Raw genomic sequence first — 15949 nt, 5'->3', positions numbered from 1 at the left:
CTTTACCTCTCCTCACCTTGGGTTTTCAGCTGAAGCTCTTAAAAAGGCAGATTAGCAAGAGAAAAACAGTTTATTAACTTGTGCAGCATATGTCACATGGGAAAAAAACCTCACGAAAGGTAACTGGAAGTGGCAACTTAGAATTCCAGCTTATATAGCATCTTCAGTAAATTTGTAGAGATGACAGGACGAAGGAAGCCCTTGGGCTTTGCAAAAGCAGCAAGCTGTAGGAAGGTAAATTTATGGGAGGCAACTAACGGAGTAGGGTTTATTGGCAGATTCTTGTGGTGCTGTCTCTGGGATGATAAGAGTCTGTCTCCAATGAAAGGAGAATTCATATCCTCTCTTTAGGCAGAAAAGAGCAAGGTAGAGAGCTTTCTCTGCATTCGCTGCTGCTTATTTGCCTTTAGCTCAAAACAATTTGTATGTCAAAGAGGTGTACTTTGGGGTGTGACATTCTGGTTTCCTTCACTACGAGAGAGGGAAAGGAAACGTATTATCAAAAGGCAGTTGTAGGGGCATCTGACTGACTTAGTAAAGCACGTGACTCTTGATCTCAGGGTTGTAAGTTCGAACTCCAGGTTGGGCATGCAGCCTACTTTATTAAAAAAAAAAAAAAAAAAGACAGTTGTAAAGAACTCTCCTTCCACAGAGTCCTTCCTTAGCTCCCTCAAATAATAGACCATTGTGTAACAGAAAGTATTCTGTTAGTCCCTTAGAATTGAGGCCTGTCCCCCCAAATCACTCATTCTATGATGCCTTGGGTTCTGCATTAGATACCACTCCTCCCATCCTACTCACATTAGACAGAGCAACTGGGCATGGTCTTAGACTCCTTCCACACATCCTCTCCAGGCAACCTCCCTTAATCAATTAAAATTGGCAATTAAGAGTATGACTCTAGAATATGACAGATATGGTTTGATTCTACCATTATTAACTCAACGATTAGGGTGATTTTTTTTACCCATCAATTCATAACAATAATACCTACCTCAGCATTCTTACAGGAATTAAAGGAATTTACATATGTTTAATGCCTAATTCAGTCCTGGTTCCAAACAGAGATCTAATTATCAGTGACCTATCTCTTCTCCCCAAAACTAGAGAACAGTCAATTGACCTCTGAACCTCAGGACCATTGTTTGTTAAAGTACTTCTCTCCTTCAGGAGGATTTTGCTATGAAGAGCCATAAGGTAACCTTAAAAGTGTTCCCACTTATGAGAGAAGAAAAAGCATCACATAAATACTATAAAATGGTATTATTGGTGGATGTTTCAATGAAAAAATTTTTTCTTCAATCTGGACTGAGACAAAAAGCTCTTTCACATTAACTCCCTGAGACCACTATTTAAAACAAACAAACAAACAAACTCTTTTCCCCCTCTCTCTGATGTGACAGCTTTGCATGCTCATAACTGTGTCCTATTTCTTTTTTTTAAGTTTATGTATTTTGATAGAGAGCATGAGTGGGGGAGGGACAAAGAGAGGGGGCGGGAGAGAGAGAATCCCAAGTAGACTCTGTCCTGTCAGCACAAAACCCCACGTGGGACCAGAACCCATAAGCCAAAATCAAGAGTCAGATGCTTAACCAACTGAGCCATTCAGGTGCCCCAAGTGTGTCCTATTTCATTAGTTGGCAGGTATCTGCATACATACGTATGTCGTACAAATAATGCCCACAGTCATCCCATCCGAGTGAGTGCACTAGATGGGTAGCTAAGCTCAGTTACACTAGCAGGCCAGCCAACTCTGCCTGTGTAAAGTTAGACTCTTGTTTATATCCAGTTACAAAAAAGTGTCTTGCTTTCCATTGTTCGTTTTCCTTTACTCAGCTTGTTTCCTTCATACATATCCCTTCGTTGATTTCTTAGTTTTACCCACAGTCCTAACTAGAATTCCTTTGATTCTTCCCATTTTTGAATCATTATGATTCTTCCTGTGAGTCCACACTCCAGATGTACAAGGGGATTATGTCAAATGTAAGTTGCAAAATGACATTGATAGATAGTTGTAAGTGATGCGGGAATGCAGACAGCCTGGCTGGGATCATCTCTTCCCCCAAGGTGTCCCAAGGGAATTCAACTGATATGACAAGTAGGTAGATGTGACCTTTTTCCCTCACAGCATCAGAACCATTTCCCCACAGTTTTTTGCTTGGTCCAGGGAACAGTGAACCTCACTGAGGGAACCACTCTTAGGTCAAGAGTCTAGAAGTAAGTGAAGTCCCTAAATGAAGCTCCAAATAAACAATCACAGTATAAATGACATAAGAATGCCCAGGACTATTGAAAACACTATAGAGTCAACATTGAACTGACAAAAACAGCTGTTTCTTTCTCTTAAACCCATGAGTCTCAAACTTAAAGAGTAGAACATGAAACTGCTTTTTACCATGAAAAATCTGTTGACTCCCATATGACAGTGTTACACTTCAGTGCACTTAATGTAGACAGACAGCTGAGAGCATCCACATGGAAACAGGTACATCTTTTCAATACCTCATAGCTCCCCCTGCAGGCCTTCAGGCCATGAAATGAGTATCATTGCTCTAAAAGTGGATCCAGCAAAGGGATTCAATTAGTCGGAGTAGTGGTAGGAACCAAGAATAAATACATAAATTTTATTCATTCATTTGCCAAAGTTAATTGAGCACATACTCTCTACTGGGCATTGTGGGTTTTTTCTCCTTCCTCTATGCACTCCTTATAGAGAATGTTGTGAGCACTACTTCCAAACTGGAATAAATCCAGAAGAGAGGTAAAGAGTTTGGATGACATCCATACCTAAGCTTTTTCCCTGAGTAATTCAAGTGTTGCCTAAACATAAATTGCTATTAGGACAACCTACAGAATGGGAGAATGTATTTGCAAATGATATATCTAAAGAGCCTTTTATTTAGAATATTAAAATAACTCTTACAACTCAAAAATAAAGAAACAACTCAGTTTTAAATGCACAGATGATTTGAACAGACATTTCTTTAAAGAAGATATACAAACGGGAAAAAGCACATAAAAAGATGCTCAACATCATTAGCCATCAGGAAAATGCACTTCAAGATACCACATCACAACCACTACAATGGCTATAATAAAAAAGATGGGCAATAACAAATGTTGGTAAGGGTATGGCAAAATTGGAATTCTAATACTTGCTGGTAGGCTTGTAAAATTATGTGGCCACTTTGGAAAACTGCTTAAAATCCATCACATTTTAAATACAGAGTTACCCCATGACCTAGCAATTCCACTTCTACATATATATCTAAGAGAAGTGAAAACATTCATCCATACAATGACGTGTACACAAATGTTTATAACAGCACTATTTATAATAGCCAAAAAGTGGGAACAGCTCAAATGTCTATCAAGCAATGAATAGTTAAGCATGGTATAGCCATATAATGGAATATGATTTGGCCATAAAAAAAACAAGTACTGAAACATGCTGCAACATGGATAAAACTTAAAACATTGTAAGTGAAGTAACCCATTCACAGATAATATTATAGATTTTCTTTACATGAAATGTCTTGAATAAGTAAATCCATAGTGACAAAGAGTAGATTAGTGGTTGCCAAGGGCTAGGGAGAGAGGAGAATGAAAAGTGACTGCTGGGGCACCTGGGTGGCTCAATTGATTGAGCGTCCAACTCTTGATTTTGTCTTGGGTCATGATCCCAGGGTTGTGGGATCAAGCCCTGCATCAGGGTTTTGCATGTAGCCTGCTTGGGATTCTCTCTCTCTCCCTCTGACCCTTTCCTGCTTGCACATACATGCTCTTTCTCTCTAAAAATTAAAAAAATAATAAAAAATTAAAAGACCAAGTGAGATCTATCCCAATAATGCAAGATTGGCTCAGAATTAGGGAATCTATTAACATAAGTTATTATGCTTAGTTGTGTTTCTTATAAAGAAAGTGAAGGGTATGGAATCCTAGAGATTTAGAAATTTAGATAATATGGGGTTTGCTCACTGGTTTTTAATAATTGTTATTATTTATATCTAGTATGCCTAACATTTATTAATTTTTCACTATGAGCCAAGCATGTGCTAAGTGCTCAAGATTATTCTTTCATTGGTAGATGCTATTATTATCCCTATTTAACTGATGAAGAAACTAAAATTCTAAGAAATTGGGAAACTCCAGATTATACACACGTTGAGGCACAGTGAGAAGCCAAGTCTGACTGACTCCAGTGACTCCTGTTTTAAGCCATTACATCTGACCTTTTAGGGATCAGCTTGTCGTGAATGGTCATTTCACTTTGTTAAAAAGTTAAACAATGTGCGGTTGCAAAGGAATAGTTTAGGTATCAAAATAATAATAAGACTGGGACTATTTTAACCACAATTATGCAACAGAGACAACAGGGAAATTGGGAATATATAGTAAGAGAGGAGAAGAAGCTTCCCAGGTGCTATTTTTGATGTTGGGCCACTTCATACCATGCAGGTAGTTTGACTTTACATGTGATATCGAGTATATGATTATGAATTCTCCAGGAAGACATTTTCCTCCAGGTAGAACCTGGTATCTTCCCATGGAGGCAGACTTTTTTTTGCAACTTTCATTGAAAGTATTACCCTTTGAAGGTCCCAGGCGAATGCCTGGGCCTTATTCCCCTTTCCTGCATATTAAAGATCCAAATCCTGATCCCCTGCCTCTACCACATGAATGAAACAAGACTCTGAGCCAACAGATACCCCAAGAACAGCTGCAGCTTTTGCTTCAGCTATCGTCATTCCAGCCCCCTCTTCATGTTTGTTCCCTTGGAAGTATTTTTCAGAACTCTCATGTGTATTTAAATTGATTTATTGAACATTCAGAGGGGTTTCTAGCAGGAGCTTTTATCACAGTGTCTGTCACAATTCTGTCATGTTGCCAGAAAACCCAACTATCATTTTAGACGTTAACACAGTTGGAGTTAGTTTAGGCCTCAATTCTTGATGATGGTTTTAAGACCTTCTATCGTTACTCTGATTCTCTGCAACAATCCTACCTGTACCTGCTCATATAGAAGCAACCACACTACCAGACAACTTACTTTCTTATTTGCTGACTCCTACAAGTAATCATACCACAAAAGCAGTACTATCACAGTTTCAAAATGAAAGTTTCAAAATAAAGTATGTAGCTTTAAGGTATTACTACCTCTTTTCCCAGATGTTCTTGTTTAAATACTTTCTGTAATAGTTCTTCTGATGTTTAGGGAGGGCTGACAATGAATGCTAAAATGTGGGAAGAACTCTTTCTTACTGAATTTTCTGGTTTTGTTTTGTTTTATTTTTCCTCTCAAATGTCATCACTTTGGTGAACTTGCTTTGGAGGGGAGTGTAGTTGACGTGAAATATTAGTTTCATGTGTACAACATGGTGATTCAACATTTATATACATTACAAAGTGATCACCATAAGTCTGGCTACCATTGGTCACCATACAAAGTTGTTACAGCATTATTGACTATATGCCCTACGCTGTACATTACAACCTCATGGCTTATTTATTTTATACATGAAAGTTGGTACCTCTTAATTCCCTTCACCTTTTTCATCCATTTCCCCCAGCCCCCTCCGTTCTGCCAGCAACCAGATTGTTCTCTATATCTATGAGTCTGTTTCTGCTTTGTTTTGTTTGTTCATTTGTTTTGTTTTCTATATTCCAAATAGAAGTGAAGTCACACAGTATTTGTCTTCCCCTAACTTACTTCACTTAGCATAATACTCTCTAGCTCCATCCATGCTCTTACAAATGGCAAGGTTTCATTCTTGTTTATGGCTGAGTAATAATTCATTATATATATGAATATACATACCACATCTTTATCCATTCATCTATCAATGGATATTTTGATTATTTCTGTACCTTACCTGTTGTAAATAATGCTACAGTGAACATAGTGGTGCATATGTCTATTCAAATTAGTGTTTTCATTTTCTTCAGATAAATTCCCAAAATCAGAATTGCTGGATAACTATGGTACTTCTGTTTTTAATTTTTTGAGGACCCCCATACTCTTTTCCATAGTGGCTATACCAATTTGCTTTCCCATCAGAGAGCACAAGGGTTCCGTTTTTTTCTCTACATTCTGGCCAACACTTATTATTTCCTATCTTTTTGACAATATCCATTCTGACTGATGTGAGGTGATATCATATTACGGCTTTGATTTGTATTTCCCTCATGATTAAATGATGTTGAGTCACTTTTCATGTGCCTTTTGGCCATCTGTGTGTCTTCTTTGGATAAATGTCTATTCAGGTCCTCTGCCCATGTTTTTAATCAGATTTTTCTGGTACTGAGTTATGTCAGTTCTTTGTATATTTAGATATTAGCCTCTTCACAGATGTATCTACAAATATCTTCTCCTATCCAGTAGGTTACCTTTTCATTTTGTTTATGGTTTCCTTCACTATGCAAAAGAATTTTATCTTGATATAGTCCCATATGCTTATTTTTGCTTGTTACCTTTGTCTACAGACACAAATCCAAAAAACTATTGCTGAGACTAATGTCTATGTTTTCTTTTAGAAGCCTTATGGTTTCCAGTCTTATATTTAAGTCTTCAGTCTATTTTGGAAGACAGCGATGCTCACCACTATCCCACCAATGCTGCACTCTTTAATCCATTTTGAGTTTATGTTTATATGTGGTGCAAGAAAGCAGTTCATTCTTTTGCATATACTTGTCCAGTTTTTCCAACAACATGTATTGGAGAAACTGTCTTTCTCCCATTGTACATTTTGGCCTCCTCTGTCAAAGACTGATTGATAAGCATGGGTTTTTCTGAACTCTCTATTGTGTTGATCTATGTATCTTTTTTTTGTGCCAGTACCATACTGTTTTGATTACTATACCTTTGTAGTATAGTTTAAAATCAGGGAGATACTCTGGTTTGTCTTCAGATCGCATAAATCTTTCACCTTTTACTAAAATCAGGGAGCATGATACTTTCAGCTTTGTTCTTTTTTCTCAAGATTCCTTTGGCTACCCAGGGTCTTTTATGGTTCCATACAAATTTTAAAATTATTTGTTCTAGTTCTGCAAAAAAAGGTCATTGGAATTTTGATAGGAATTACACTAAATCGGTATATTGCCTTGAAAGGAATGGATATTTTACCAATGTTAATTCTTCTAATCCATGAGCATGGATTATCTTTCCATTTGTTTGTGATATCTTCGATATCTTTCTTTGGTGTCTTTATAGTTTTCAGAGTATAGGTCTTTTATTTCCTTGATTAAATTTTTCCTAGGTATTTTGTTCTTTTTGATGCAATTGGACATGGGACCATTTCCTTAATTTCTCTGATTGTTCATTATTAATGTATAGAAATGCTATTTTTATGTATGTTAATTTTTTATCCTGCATCTGTACTGAATCCATTTGTTCTAATCATTTTTAGAGGAGATTTTAGGGTTTTCTAAATATAGTATTACGGAACCTGCAAATATAGTGAGTGTTTTACTTCTTTTCAAATTTGGATGATTTTCATTCCTTTTGATTGTCAGATTGCTGTGGCTAGAATTTCAACTAGTATGTTAAATAAAAGTGCTAAAATTGGGCATCATTGTCTTGTTCCTGATCTTAGAGGAAACGCTTTCAGCTTTCCACCATTAAGTATAATGTTATCTCTGGATTTCTCATGTATGGATTTTATTTTATTTATTTATTTTTTCAACATTTATTTATTTTTGGGACAGAGAGAGACAGAGCATGAACGGGGGAGGGGCAGAGAGAGAGGGAGACACAGAATCGGAAACAGGCTCCAGGCTCTGAGCCATCAGCCCAGAGCCTGACGCAGGGCTCGAACTCACGGGCCGCGAGATCGTGACCTGGCTGAAGTCGGACGCTTAACCGACTGCACCACCCAGGCGCCCCTGGATTTTATTTTTTGAGGTATGTCGCCACTACACCCACTTTGTTGAGAGTTTTTATCATAAATGAATGTTTAATGTTATGAGATGGGTTTTCATCATCTATTGAGATAATTATGATTTTTTTTAGTAAAGTTTTATTTATTTTGAGAGAGAGAGAAAGAGAAAGAGGGGGAGGGGCAGAGAGAGAGAGAGAGAGAGAGAGAGAGAGAGAGAATCCCAAGCAGACTCCACACTGTCAGCACAGAGCCCAACACGGGGCTGAAACTCAAACTGTGAGTTCATGACCTGAGCTGAAATCAATAGTTGGATGCCTAACAACTGAGCCATCCAGGCACCCCAAGATAACCATGATTTTAATTCTTCATTTTGTTTATGTGGTGTATCATGTTGATTGATTTGTGGATATTGAACTATCCTTGCATCCCTGTAATAAATTCCACTTAAACATAGTGTATATTCCTTCTAATGTATTGTTCACTCTGGTTTGCTACTATTTTGTTGACAATTTTTGCATCTATGTTCATCAGGAATATTGGCCTATAATTTTCTTTTTTGTCATGTATTTGTCTGATTTTGGCATCAGGGTAATGTTGGCCTCATAGAATGAGTTTGTATAGTTTCAATTTTTTGGAATAGTTTGAGAATAAATGTTAACTTTTCTTTAAAATTTGGTAGAATTCACCCAGTAGAAGCAGTCTGGTCCTGGACTTTTGTGTGTTGGGAGGGTTTTGACTACTGATTCAATTTCATGACTAGTAATTGGTTTGTTCACATTTTCTATTTCTTCCGGCTTCAGTCTTATAACACCATATATTTTTAGAAATTGTATGGTTTTTATCCATCTCTTCTAGATTGTCCCATTTGTTGGTGTATAATTATTCTAGTAGCCTCTTCTCCCTTGTATTTCTATGATATTCATTGTGACTTCTCTTTCACTTCCAATTTTATTTATTTAGGCCCTCTTTTTTTTTATGAGTCAGGCTAAAGTTTTATAAATTTTGTTTATCTTTTCAAAAAACTAGCTCTTAGTTTCATTGAATTTTTTCTGTTTTGTTTGTTTGTTTGTTTCTGTTTTATTTACTTCCACTCTATTAACTTTGAGGTTTGTTTCTTCTTTTTTTAGTTCTGTAGATGTAAATTTAGATTGTTTATTTGAGATTATTCTTGTTTCTTGGAGTATACCTGTGTCACTATAAACTTCCCTCTTAGAGTTGCTTTTGTGGAGCACCTGGGTGACTCAGTCAGTTGAGCATTCAACTTCGGCTCAGCACCATGACCACATGGGGCTTGCTGCTGTCAGCTCAGAGCCCACGTCAGATCCTCTGTCCCTCTCTTTCTGCCCCTCTCCCACTTATGCTCTCTCAAAAATAAATAAAACATTTAAAAATTATAATTAATAAAAATAATTGCTTTTGTTTGCTCCATATATATTGGAACATTGTGTTTCTATTTTCATTTGTCCCCAGGTATTTTTTTTTTAATTTTCTCTGTGATTCCTTCATTGACCCATTGGTTGTTTAGTATCATGTTGTGTTATTTTCCAGTATTCCTCTTGTGAATGATTTCTACTTTCATACTACTGTGATCAGAAATGATGCTTGATACAATTTCAGTCTTCTTAAATTCATTGAGACCCATTTTGTAGACTAATGTCAACTATCCTAGTGAGTGTTCTATGTGAACTTGAAAATAATGTGTATTCCACTGTTTTTGGATAGAATGTTCCGTGTGTGTGTGTGTGTCCGTCCATCCATATATCCGTCCAGTCTAATGTGTCATTTAAAGCCAATTTTCCTTATTGATTTTCTATCTGGATGATCTATCCGCTGACATAAGTATGGTATTAAAGTTTGCTGCTATTATATTCTATTGTCATTCTCTCTCTGTTAGTACTTGCTTTATGTATGTTGGTCCCCCTATGTTGAGTACATAGATATTTACAAGTGTTATCCCCTCTTGTTAAATTAATCTTGATATCATTATGTAATGCCCTTCTTTGGCTCATATTACAACCTTTGTTTTAAAGTCTGTTTTGTCTGATATAAATATTGCTACCCCAGATTTTCACTTCCTTTTGCATGGGATATCTTTTCCATTCTTTCACTTTCAGTCTGTATGTTTTTTAGGCCTGTAGTTAGTCTCTTATAGGCAGCACAGAAATGGGTCTTGTTTTTTAATGCATCCAGTTACTATATGCTTTTTGATTGGAGTATTTAGTCCATTTACATTTAAAGTCATTATTGACAAATACATATTTATTGTCATTTTGTTGCTTGGTTTCTGGTTGTTTTGGTAGTTCTTCTCTGTTCTTATTTTCCTCCCTTCCCTTGTGATTCGATGACTTTCTTTAATGTTATCTTTGGATTCCTTTATGTTTATTTTTTGTGTATCTATCATAGGTTTTTAACTTGTGATTACCATGAGATTCATATATAATATCCTCAGTCTATAGCAGTTTATTTTAAGCTGATGGTCACCTAAATTCAAACATATTCTAAAAACACTAAATTTTTACTCTCCCTTCCACATTTTGTATATGTGACATAATTACATCTTTTTGGGTATCTCTTAACTCATTATCATAGATATAACCAATTCTGTCTTTTAGCCTTCATACTAGCTTTATAAATGATTGATCTACTACCTTTACTATGTATGCTTTTTCTGGTGAAATTTTTCCTTTATTAATTTTCTTATTTCTAGTTATGGCTTTTTCCCCCCATTTAAAGAAGTCCCTGTAACATTGCTTGTAAAGCCAATTTTAATGGTGATCAATTCCTTTCATTTTTGCTTGCCAGGGAAATTATTGTTCCTTCAATTCTGAGTGATAACCTTGTTGGATAGAGTATTCCCAGTTGTAAATTTTTTTCATTTCCGCACTTTGACTATATTGTGTCACTCCTTTCTGGTCTGCAAAGTTTCTGCTGAAAATCAACTTATATTCTTGTGGGGTTTTCCTTGTACATAACTGGTTGTTTTTCACTTGCAGCTTTTATGATTCTTTATCTTTGATGTTTCACATTTTGATTCTAATATGTGTTGGTGTGGGTCTCTTTGGGCTCATTTCATTTGCGATTCTCTGTACTTCCTAGACTTGTATGTCTATTTTCTTTGCCATGTTATGGAAATTTTCAGCTATTATTTCTTCAAATGGATTTTCTCTCCCTCTTTCTCTTCTTCTAGGACTCTTATAATACAAACGTTATTATACTTGCTGTTGTCCCATAGGTATCTTAAACTATCATTTTTTTAATTCTTTTATCTTTCTGCTGGTCCAGTTGGGTGACTTCCACTATCCTGTCTTCCAAATTGCTGATCCATTCTACATCATCTAATCTGCTATTGATTCTCTTTACATATTTTTCATTTCAGTTACCGTTTTCTTCAGTTCTGATTTTTTCTTTCTATGTCTCCTATCTCTTAGTTGAATTTTTCACTGTGTCTATCCATTATTCTCCTGAGTTTGGTGGGCATTTTTATAAAAATTACTTTGAACTCTTTATCTGGTAGATTGTTTTCCTCCATGTTGGTTAGCCTTTTTTCTGCAGTTTTGTCTTATTCTTTTATTTGGAACACATTCCTCTGTCTCCTCATTTTGCCAGACTCTCTGTTTTTATGTTTTAAGTAGATCAGTTACATCCCCCAGTCATGAAGGAGTGCCTTTAGGTAGAAGGTGTCCTATAGGGCCCAGCTGTGCAACCCCCCCTGGTCACTTAAGCCAGGTACTTCAAGGGTATTCCCTGTGTAGGCTGCATGCACCCTCCTGTTGTGGCTGGGTTGCATTTGTTATGAGCATGCTGGTGTGTGGGGCTGTCCCCTAGTGTGGCTGTCTGTGAGATCTAGTCACAGTGGCTGTAGGTACACTGGTGTGTGTATGATTGGCCCCCAGGGCAGCTGGCTGTAAAGCTAGGTAGGCTGCCACAGCTGCAGGTGCATTGGTGGGTGGGGCAGGCCTCTGGCTATGTAGCTGTGAGATATGATCAGAACTGTTGCAGGTGCTCTAGTGTGTGGAGGCTGGCCCATCATCATGGAGGCTTCTTGGGAGGGATACCGGTACTGACTAAGGCTGCCTGCTAAGTGTGGCAGGGCAGAGAGCCTCTTAGGGGAGTGCTGACCAGGCAGGTTGGGCAGGGTGAGTCTGCAATGGAAAACTGGGGTGGGGTTAGTGGTGCCAGTAGTAGATGGAGAGTATCAAAAATGGTGCCCACCAGCACCAGGATAGCTAGGTAGAAGGGAGTGGGGGGGGGGGGGGGGAAAGGCATCCACTAGCACTTCCATCCCTGAGGAAAGTCACAACATATCTCTGCCCTTCCCCAACACAGTCAACGAATCTCCTTTACATATAACCCATGAGCTCTTCAAACTGCTACCTCTGGGCTGAGCCTTGGAGTGAGATTGTGCACATGACATTTTAAAGCAGAATCTTAATTTCTTACTGTCCTTTGGCTCTCCTGGAAATAGGGCTCACTGGTTTTCAAAGCTAGACACTATGGGGGCTCATTTTCCTAATGCAGGTCCTCCAATCTGGGAGACAGATGTGGGGCTCAGACCCCCCATGTCTCAGGGAGGGCCTCTACAGTTGTGATCTCTCTCCCATTTGCAGACCACTGGGTCAGAGGTGTGGGTCCCAACTAGACAGCATCTGCACCCCTCCTACCCACCTCAATGTTGCTTTTTCTTTATACCCTTAGTTATATAAAATATGTTCTGTTAGTCCTCAGGTTATCCTCAGAAAGGGGTTGTTCTATATGTAGCTGTAGTTTTCAGGTTTCCATGGGAGAAGGTGAACTTGGGATTTTTCTGTTCCACTATCTTGATCCAGCTCTCTGTTGTTACTTCAGATGTATTCTAAGTTTCTCTTCTAATGAAATCTTTAGTGAGTGTCATGGATAGGCACTGTCCATCCATTCCAACCTCTTTCTAGAGACTTCCTGCGCTGTTGAGACCACAAAGATAGACTGCATTTCCTAGACCCACTTAAAGATAGATCCCTATCTGAGTATGATTTAGGTTCTACACTTTTGGTGCCCTCATGTGAAACTTAGAATGTGGAAAGTAAGATGGAGGTCATTTTTGTTGTGGCTTCTGTTGTTCCTGCTGTCTTGCACCATTGTGGAGGTCTGGGTTTATCTGAGGCAGCTTCCCCATCTTGACTCTTACCTGAATGTACTGCTTCCTCCTCTTTGAAAAGGGAGGAGTCCTGGTAACCTGCATCATACCTCTTGAAATCATCCAAGGTGGCTCAAACTAGAGTTTCTTTGCTGATGGTTCTAAAAGTCATTTAACACCTTGTTTAAAAAAAAAAAATTAAACCAGCTTCAGCTTAAACTAGCTGAAGTGGATTCTGTGCCCTTTCATGAAACTCTGGCCAGCACAGGGTTTTCTAGTCATTTCATTTTCTAGTCCCCATCTATTACCTTGGCCAAAAATTCTATTATTTCATAAGCTTTTTCTGATATTCAGTGCAGTTTTTCTCATTCTTCGTTTTCATTTTTGGTACTACACCACCTTGTCATAGCCATTTACCATTCATACTATTTTGGTTTTTAAAATAATGTGCCTAATAGACATATTAGCGTATTATTTCTATTTCCTTAGTAATACTTGTATGAAGAAGGCACTGTCGATTCCTTTCAGTGCCCCTTTAACTCATCAACCTTAAACATGTTTTTGCAAACTTCCTTCTTTCTAGGATAGAGAATCAAAAAGCTAAACTGAAAATCCTTCTAAGACTTAGAACACAAAAAGCTCTTATCTTCTTCTCTTGCTGTTCAAACATATATTTTCCAGTTAATACACCCACTTAAAAGAGCTATTTTATCATTTGTGAATTCATCCTTACATCCTTTTTTTCTCTAATCTAGATATTGATTATATGCAAAACTCCACCTCCCTATTTTACCCTTCTCACTCCTGAAACAAGACCCACCCATGAGCTTTTGTAACCACAGATTAAATAATGTTTAGTACTGATAGTATGTACACACAAAACGATATATTTTTATTTCTGATCATTCTTGTGGGTAAATATATAAGAATTTGCATATGAGGGACAATATCTCAGTTTATTTATAACATCTATTCCAACATCATAAGTAAATATCTTTGTTGAATTTTTAAAATGATGTTACAAACAAAATGTAAAAGCCGTTTACAAATAATTTATTTTTTTGAAAGTCACTTAAGTAGCATATAAAAATGACATTTTTAAAGTGAGGCATGATGGAGGTGGCAGGATCACTCCAGTTCCTGAGATACTGATTTTTTTCATTTGTACTGATTTTTTTTAATGTTTATTTATTTTTGAGAGAGAGAGACAGAGCACAAGCAGGGAGGGGCAGAGGGAGAGAGGGAGACACAGAATCTGAAGCAGGCTCCAGGCTCCGAGCTGTCGGCACAGAGCCCGACATGGGGCTCCAACCCACAAACCACAAGATCATGACCTGAGCCGAAGTCGGACGCTTAACCGACTGAACCACCAGGTGCCCCTCATTTGTACTGATTTTTTAAGTCCAGTAATTTTATTGCATCTGTTTCACCAGGTAACCCTCCCATGCTGCTCCATCTTTAGGAGGCCTCTAGTCTTGCCTTAGGCATACATACAAGAAAGGTTTTTAAAGCTTTTATCTACTAATTCTTTTTCTACTATGCTGGTTGCTTTTTAGCATTATTTAATTTCTGAGCTCACCAAAAACAAACTACATCTCTCTGATAATTTTCCTCCAGCTGTATCATTTGCATTTGACAAGTCATGTTATTTTTTTTTCATAAATTTCATTTATATCTAGCTGCCTTGAATTTTTCAGTCCTCATTACTGTTTTTAACATCTCATAAGCATTATTGCATTATGTTCCTTACGGGTCACTAATGTTATTAAATATTTTCTTTGTTATCAGATTCTCAATTCCTTTCAATCCATATGCTTATTATTAATCCAAGCTCCTTTTGAAGTCACTTTTGTTATTAAAACAATCTTTTTTTAAAAAAATGTGTTTAAACAATCTCTTCTAAATGCTATTCTTACATGCAGAAATAGAAAAGCAATGATACTCTTTTTATCTACCACTTTCTGTAATTGTTTGAAAAGCTCTGTTATGCTCAATGATGACAGGAGACTCATGGGCAGTTACCTTGCCTTTATACTGTCATTTCCCAAGCCACAGACAATCCTAGTGAACTGCAGCACCTGAGCAGTCCAGGAGAAGCTATTAGGTGCCTGGAAAATAACTTAGTCTGTTTGGGCTGCTATAACAAAACACCAAAGACTGGGTGTCCTGTAAAAACAAACGTTCATTTCTGGCCATTCCAAAGGCTGGGAAGTCCAGGATCATGGCGCCAATCGTTCTGGTGTCCAGTGAGGGCTTCCTGGTTCATCGATGACACCTTCTCACTGTGTTCGTGCATAGTGGAAAGTGTAGGGAGTTCTCTAGGATCTCCAATCCCATTCATGAGGGCTCTACCTTTGTGATCTAACTACCTCCCAAAGGCCCCACCTCCTAATACCATCACATTGGGCATTAGTATTTCAACATATGAATTTGGAGAGGACACAAAACTTCAAACTGTAGCAATAACTAATACTAATGATGGCACTATTTTTAAGTTGTAAGAAAAACTTTTACAGTGTAAGAAAAAATGCCAAATACATTTTATATAGTTATCTCAAAAGTTATCAGATGCATGACTAAATTCATTCATTCATTTATTCGGTTACTATTTACTGAGCTGGTTATTGGGAAAACTGCATTAAACAAAACAAATTCAGGTTGTTATACATGCTGTGGAAAATATATAGTACTAAGCAAGTAATAGAGAGGGCCAGGGGTAGGTGTGGGTTAGGTGTTTTTAGGTGGCATAGGGAAGAACATTCTGATGATATGAGACTTGAGAGCAAAGGAGGTCTGAGGAAAGAGCAGGTAAAGGGAACAATTGTGTAAAGGCTCCAAATTGGAAGCATCTTTGATGTATCTAAGGAAGAGCAAGGAGGGCTATTTGTTTGGAGCTGAGTAAGGTAGGAAAGAAGAGTAGGAGATGAAGTCAGAGAAGTGGTCAGAAGCCAGATGTTAC

At 37.5% G+C, this 15949-nt stretch overlaps 1 protein-coding gene across 3 annotated transcripts in view; it reads left to right on the top strand.

The window, feature by feature from the left end:
- CPA6 (carboxypeptidase A6) overlaps positions 1-15949 on the top strand; it is a 311598-nt gene that overhangs the window by 267347 nt on the left and 28302 nt on the right. The window lies entirely within an intron of this gene.

The sequence above is a fragment of the Prionailurus viverrinus genome, chromosome F2, assembly GCF_022837055.1.
Source record: "Prionailurus viverrinus isolate Anna chromosome F2, UM_Priviv_1.0, whole genome shotgun sequence".
Classification (NCBI taxonomy): Eukaryota; Metazoa; Chordata; class Mammalia; order Carnivora; family Felidae; genus Prionailurus; species Prionailurus viverrinus.
The sequence above is the reverse complement of the archived record's forward strand: the minus strand, read 5'-3'. Positions and strand labels throughout refer to the sequence as shown.